Below are 6685 nucleotides of genomic sequence, written 5' to 3'. Positions count from 1 at the left end.
GGTGAGTGACTGATGATCAAACTTTTCCCAGCGCGCGCCGGACAGCGTAGCGTTTAGTCTCGCGCGCATGCGGAAGGCTTGAACCGTGTGTGCGTGCGGCGCGCTCTTGCTTGGCTGTTAAGCTGCTTTTGGAAATATATCTACAGCGAGTGAGACACACACGGCTGTTCAGCTAACACTGGGTGGCGTACCCTCACTGCTCATCTAACACCTGTGCGAAGGTGACTCGGCACACCCGTCAGGTCCCGTGCTGAAGTTACTGCAGTATCTGAAGCTAATTAGCAAACTAGGGCTACTAGTGATGCTGTTACCAATACACCTGTAAAGGTAATTAATTACATTTATGTAAGAACTTGTTGCGCGTTTTTCTTTATATATGTATCTGCATATATACTCATAGGCAGGAAAATATTTGTACTTCATCGCATTTAGTATATTCAGTTACAATGTTGATATCACGCAGCTGCGGCATTTTGTCTCGAAACAACTGTTATCTGCACATTTCGACTTTTTTCTTGAAATTTCGACTTTATTCTCAAAAAGGATCACTATATTTTTTCCCCTCTATGTGGTCCTAATACTCTTTAATACCAAAGTGCTATTAGTTGAAAACATGTGTCAGCATATTTTCTAATCGTTTTTTATTTGATTTCATTTTTTCATTTAGTTCATTTTTAATTAGTTTACAGAATTTATTTTCTTGTTTCAGTTTAGTTGTTTTATTGTTTCCAAATGTTTAGGTTTTTTTAAAATTAGTTTTTAATTATTATTGTATGAAGGGCACATATTAGTAACAAGATTTGGGAAAATCAGTACAAGTATTACAATAAAACAAAAATGATTTGAAAACCATTACCTCAGGCTTGTAGACAGTCTCTAAAAATATCCGTCAATTCCTCGTCAGACAAGTGGTAACACAATTATTTACCAAAGTAATGGATACTAAAACTAAGGATATTTTTTCTTTTTCTTTTTAAATTTTAGCTTAGTTAGTTTTCTAAGTTCACAAATTGCTTCAGTTTAATACTTTCCCAAAAACCCATCAGAAATGGTCTCAGTGGAAGAGTGGCCGTCAGGAAGCTATTCTAAAGGAAAGGAAACGGGGAGACAAGCATGAGTTATGCAGAATTCACTGGAATGAATTGGAATGAAAATCCGTGTCAGCAGGTTTCACAGAGTGCTGAATCCAATTTTGAATTTTATTCATGTCATTATCATTGTATAAGTTGGAAGTCAGAAGAGTGGTACAAAAATGAGTGTCTGTAAAGACAGTGGAGGCGCTGTCAGTGCTCTTTGAGATCCTGTCAAAAATTATAGAATTATGAATGCAGGAAACTACAGTCAGTTTTCGATCCATCATGCAATACTATCTGGAAAGCATCCGATTGGCCACAGCTCCATTCTTCAGCAGTAATGACTGTAAACCAACAGACTCATACCTGGATTTAAAAAAAGAAACATAAAATGGAAGACTGTGGATTGGTCTCCTCAGAGCCCAGACCTCAACATTATTGAAGCACTGTAGGATCATCTTGACAGAGAATGGAACAAAAAGCAGTCAACATCCAAAGAACACCTTTGAATGTACTTCAAAAAGCCTGGAGAACTATTCCTGAAGACTGCTTGAAGAAATGGCAAGAAAATCTGCCAAGAGAGTTCAGGCTGGTTTGAAGAACAAAATTGGTCATATCAAATCAAAGTGCTGTTGTTTTATACACTGTATTTCCATGTATTTTTTGACGTTTCAGTAAATTGCTGAAAGCAAAATATAAAGAAATGCAGTGTTGCTCAAGACGTATGAACAGTATGGTATAAAATCTAAATTTATTAGAAATATAGAAAACAAACTGAGGAAATAAAATAAAAGTAAAGATGAGATAAGACTTGAAAGCAGCAATAATTCAATTGTCCCCATATTTAAATAGCCACATGAAACTGGTGATGCATCTTTGGGCTACATAAATGAATATATTCATATCTTTATAGTGCAGATCAATACAAATACTTATCAGAGACAGTAATGTATTTAAAATTTAAAAAGGCCAAGGATCATACCTCACAGTCTGCCTATATAACAGCCTACACTTTGTAAAATGGACTATTCTCCATAATTAAAGTGTTTAAACTGTTGCCGTGCTTCAAGTCTTTATATTTTTACACTAAACACTTCTACACAGTGGGCTTTTATTTGGGTTAAGAAGGATCAGCGCTTCCGTTTTTGGTTTTAAATGTGCTCTGTAAATAAGTCTCTAGCTTCGCTCACCACTGTATCTGCATTTTAGACCCTTGCTGTGTTTTTCATGGCCAGAGAAGCATAGGTGGAACTAATAGCATTAATTAGCAGCGGCTTCATTCCAGTCAGTCGTCTGGAAAAGCAAACATGTGCCATAGTGTGGCTCTGTTTAACAAACAGCAGACTAAAGCCATAATTAATGTAACCACAGGAGTTTTGTGAAAGCTTTTTGCCGTTACGTGTCAAAGTGCTGTCCGTTTTGCTTTGTTCTGTTTTGTCTGACTTTTGGTCAGTTACACATTTCCCTATTAAAATCATCATAAAATGTAAGGATTATCTTTCTTTTTAAATATCTAATTACAACTAGTTTTGAATATTGAGTCATTGGTGTGCTTTCTCCTTATTGAGTTGAATAAATACATTTCCTTTATTAGTGACCCGTGAAACAGCACGATCTCAATTTTAGCCGGAAGGCTGTTTTTAAAGAATGGCTTTTATAACTTTTAAGACAACGTGGATCTTAAGTCTTTAAAGTTTTCAAGAATCCACAATACCCTGATAAATGACAAATCCCCTGATGATATGATCTACCTGCAACTTTTGCAGCTCTTTCAGTCCATACTAAAGTTGTAGAGGGCCATTTCTCATCCCAGACTTGGAGAATAATTAATAGAGTACAACCTTAAGAGGCATGGCCCCTGTGCAAAGTTGTAACATGTGTTTTTTGTCATTCAATCCAACACTGGTACTGCAGTCTGGTGGTGTTTCTCATATATTAATGTCTTACATCCACTGTGTGTTCTACTTTATCGGAGCTGATCCATACCACTGGCAGAGATGATTATTCTGAATTTGGAAATTAACATTAAAAGCAGAGTACCTCAGCATAGAGCCAGTAAAAGCTGCTTTATGTTTGAGCAATCCTGTCAGTCACTGCCGTGCATCATTAGGTGTTTGTGCTGCATCCTGGTATAGCTGCATCTTTGAAGTTTATCCCTGCACAGTAGTGAATTCACTGACTGGCAAGAGAGAACTAGGCCAGCTTTTGGCTAAAATAAGTCCTTTTATTTTTGGACTCTGAGCCGCAGTATCGATTTTCTTAGTTTCACTAAAATATTTTTCATCTCAAAGCCACAACCACAAAAAGTCGTTCGGTATGTGCTGCTCATTCATCTACCTTGCCTGAGGGCAGCTGCTTATCTTTTCTCTCATGGAAGTAGAGTACTCCAACTTATGTCTGTTAAAGCAAACTTTACTCTTACCTTTGCAATACTTTATGATCATTATCAGCCAGCTTTGAAGTGGCACCATGTGTAAGGTTACATTTAGCTGCATTTAAGCGTTTTTCTCTCTCTTGTGGACATATTGTGAGGCTAAGGTTCTGTCTAGTAAGACATTCACTGATTTTTCTAAAGCTACCTCTCAAATCTCGAATCTTAAACAGCAATTACTGTGCTATCAAAATGTGGGAAGGTTTGCCTGCTGTTCATAATCAGAACCAATGGACTGTATCGTAACAGAAATCTCCATCTGCTATGTTTTTTTCCTGAACTTGTAACAAACTGGTGCACCAGCTGTAGAGTCCTGCTGCCGGCAGGAGGTTGTAAAAAATGCACAGTTCTCTTGCTACTCTTTTGTTTTTTTTCTCCTCACTATCACCTTAGAACATGAGCCGATTCCTGACGATAATGAAACACCGTGTTAGTCTTTCTGGTATTGTCCTTGAACCCTTAACATAAATGTAAAGGAAGGGTAGTAGCTGGCGATTATCCACCTTCAGCTGATTGATATGGAAGGAGGAGGTGCTTTCTTTTGCAGCCCCTGTGCCCTTTCATGACTCCTGTGGCCCTGTGCAGCTCTGCGGGCAGGGGATGGAGGGTCATTAAGGGTTCACATGTGGAGAGGAGGGCGTCTGTCTTCTGTAATGGATGGTTGAGGATGGTCTTAGCGAATCTGTGGATCTAGAGCAGCGCTCTGGTGATTTTTATTTATTCCTCGCTGTCTCCTAATCGGAAACGGTGGGAAACATTTTTCACCATCAGTGGTTGACAACAGTCTTTGTGTTTGATGCCTGCTGCTGAAAGAGCGGCTATACAAATATGTTTCCATCAGCCTCCCTTGCAGGTGTGGTTGTTTAAGCAGAAAATCTATTTTGTCAATTTTTTGCAGGGTTATTTTATATTATTTTATTCAAATTAAATTCAGTGCTTTCATAAACGGGTATATAAAATTTGTTTTCATCCTTTAGATTTAATCAAATGCTCTCTCTATACGTTTTCAAACCTAATACTTTTCCTTATGTTTTCCCACATGAATTGAGCCGTTGCTTTCAAACATGCTCGGGCCAGAAAATGAGAATGTGTTTGCTTGGAAATAAAGATGAAAAAAAATGTTACAAGCACCTCCAGCAATATAATGGAAAATGTTATTGTCCAGTCTACCCCCTATTGTATTCTCTATGCCTGTCTTGTGTGTTTAGCGGGGGTGGTATTGCTTCCCAGATTTAAGGAAAAAAAGTTTTGTTTTCTCTGTTTTATCAGCACTCTGAAGCTGGGAGGAAAGCATGGCAGCACCATCTGTATCAGAAATGCAGGGGAAGCAGAAATACAACAAGAGAGGCTTTACTTCAAAACATGTTGTGCAAAAGGTAAGAGTAAAGTGCAAACCCAAATGTCCCAGTGACCTGAAGTGGTTTGAGAATGCTCGTTACATGAGATGAGTTTATGTATTTTAAGAATCATTACACATTAGACATGTTGGCCAAAAAAAAAAGAAGTCCATAACAACTCCACTTCTATCATCAATACAAAGAGGATTGAATGTATTTGCAGCTTGCAGTTTTTATTTTAAGTTACAAGATTTGTGGATCTTTCAGTTGAATGAGATGGTCTATTGATTTCAGCCAGTAGTCACAAATTCTGTGTAGTGCCTATAACAATTTAGTGAATTACTTGCATGGGAAAAATGTGGAGCCTGTACACCTTGAAGGGGCTTGTGTCAGGGCACTTTTTTCAGCCACTTGGGGGCAGTGAAAGCAAGTTGGGAGCACACACTGAACACTCCGGTGGAGTTTGTGCTTGTTCAGCCAAACGGGGTCGTTGAATAATGTAGCTGTACTGTGATTGGTCTAGACATATGTGTACATTAATTTTCTGAACATATAAATGCCATTTAAAAAGAAGCAAAAGCAGCCCAAACAGTGAAATGCATTCCAACAAAAACAAGCAAGTCAGTCCAGTCTTTAATGAGCTTATATACAATGGAGAAATCTTTGCTTCATGCACTATACAGTGAAGCAGAGACTGAAACAGGATTACAAGGAAATTAAGGACCACTGCGAGAAGATTATCAGTGCTGACAGACTGTTACATTACAGGTGACAGGTGTTACCAGAACAGTTTGTTCTCCTAAGCTACTTTCAAACCAAAGCCAGACTCAATGTTTTCCTTTAGAGAAGGTACATTTGGTGTCATTCATACAGAAGTTGCTGTTGCAGGTAGTTCAGGCCTCTATGTTCCTCAATTCCAGCTGTGACTCAGATGGTAGAGTGGGTAATCTATCAATTGGAAGGTCAGTTGATCAATCCCCCAGCTCTTCCAGTCTGTATAGTGAAGTCTCCAGTCTGCATGTTGAAGTACTGAACCCGTAGTCTCCCCCTGAATGCAACTTTACATTTTGATGCATTTGTATGTGCACATTAGAAAAATATAGATAAAAGCTCTGGGTAAATGAGATTTGTAGTAGAAAGTGCTCAACTTGAATAGAAAGCAAGCTTTAGTTACCTCGTCATAACAATTTATTATAAAGAATAAGTTTGATCTTGAGGTCCCTGGTGCCAGGGCACTATATCTGTTATTAATGGTGGAAGGCTTTGTTATATGGACAACAAGAATAGAATAAAGGTTTATCTTTATTTGCTGTGTTTTCTTCCTGAACTGAACAGAATGTTTCAGCTCATCATGTAAACTATGGCTGGGCGTGACTGAATCACTGGAATCGATATATCGAGTATTTCCACACAGAGCTACCATATGATATACTTTGCCTTTAATGACCCTATTTTGTAAGACCTGTGCTGCTTATAAAATTCTTTTAGCTTTTCAAATTTTTAAAAAGACAATTTTCTGTGACGAGGAACTTAAAAAGAGAGAGACCCAAAGAAAAACTTTTTTTCTTGAATGTTCCCAGCTTTACTCCAGGGATCTACAGCCCCTGCTGCTCCAAAGGCTTACATGGCTTTCTGATTTATAAGCAGCTGGAATTGCAGGAAGTTCTCTGCAACTGAGAACAACACAATGGAGCTTGGTAGGGTGGGCTTAGATAAAGGGTGCAGGAATCGGTGGAGGATAGGACATAGAATTGTCCTTGAGAATCACAGAATGGAGCAGGCTTTTAGCCAAACGGCTCTGCTTCTTTATTGTGCTCATCCTAGTCTCCTCAGTAGTGCAGAAA

At 38.4% G+C, this 6685-nt stretch overlaps 1 long non-coding RNA gene across 2 annotated transcripts in view; it reads left to right on the top strand.

The window, feature by feature from the left end:
- The first annotated feature begins 12 nt into the window (after positions 1 to 12).
- The window catches only part of LOC113020371 (uncharacterized), a 41959-nt gene continuing 35286 nt past the window's right edge, over positions 13 to 6685 (top strand). For both annotated transcript variants that reach the window (XR_013908468.1, XR_003272190.2), the window contains exons 1-2: positions 13 to 327; positions 4774 to 4880. This is a non-coding gene — a long non-coding RNA (uncharacterized LOC113020371). The remainder of the gene's footprint in view (positions 328 to 4773; positions 4881 to 6685) is intronic.

Source organism: Astatotilapia calliptera, chromosome 4, assembly GCF_964374335.1.
Source record: "Astatotilapia calliptera chromosome 4, fAstCal68.1, whole genome shotgun sequence".
Classification (NCBI taxonomy): domain Eukaryota; kingdom Metazoa; phylum Chordata; class Actinopteri; order Cichliformes; family Cichlidae; genus Astatotilapia; species Astatotilapia calliptera.
Note: the sequence above shows the minus strand (reverse complement) of the source record. Positions and strands in the feature narration are given on the sequence as shown.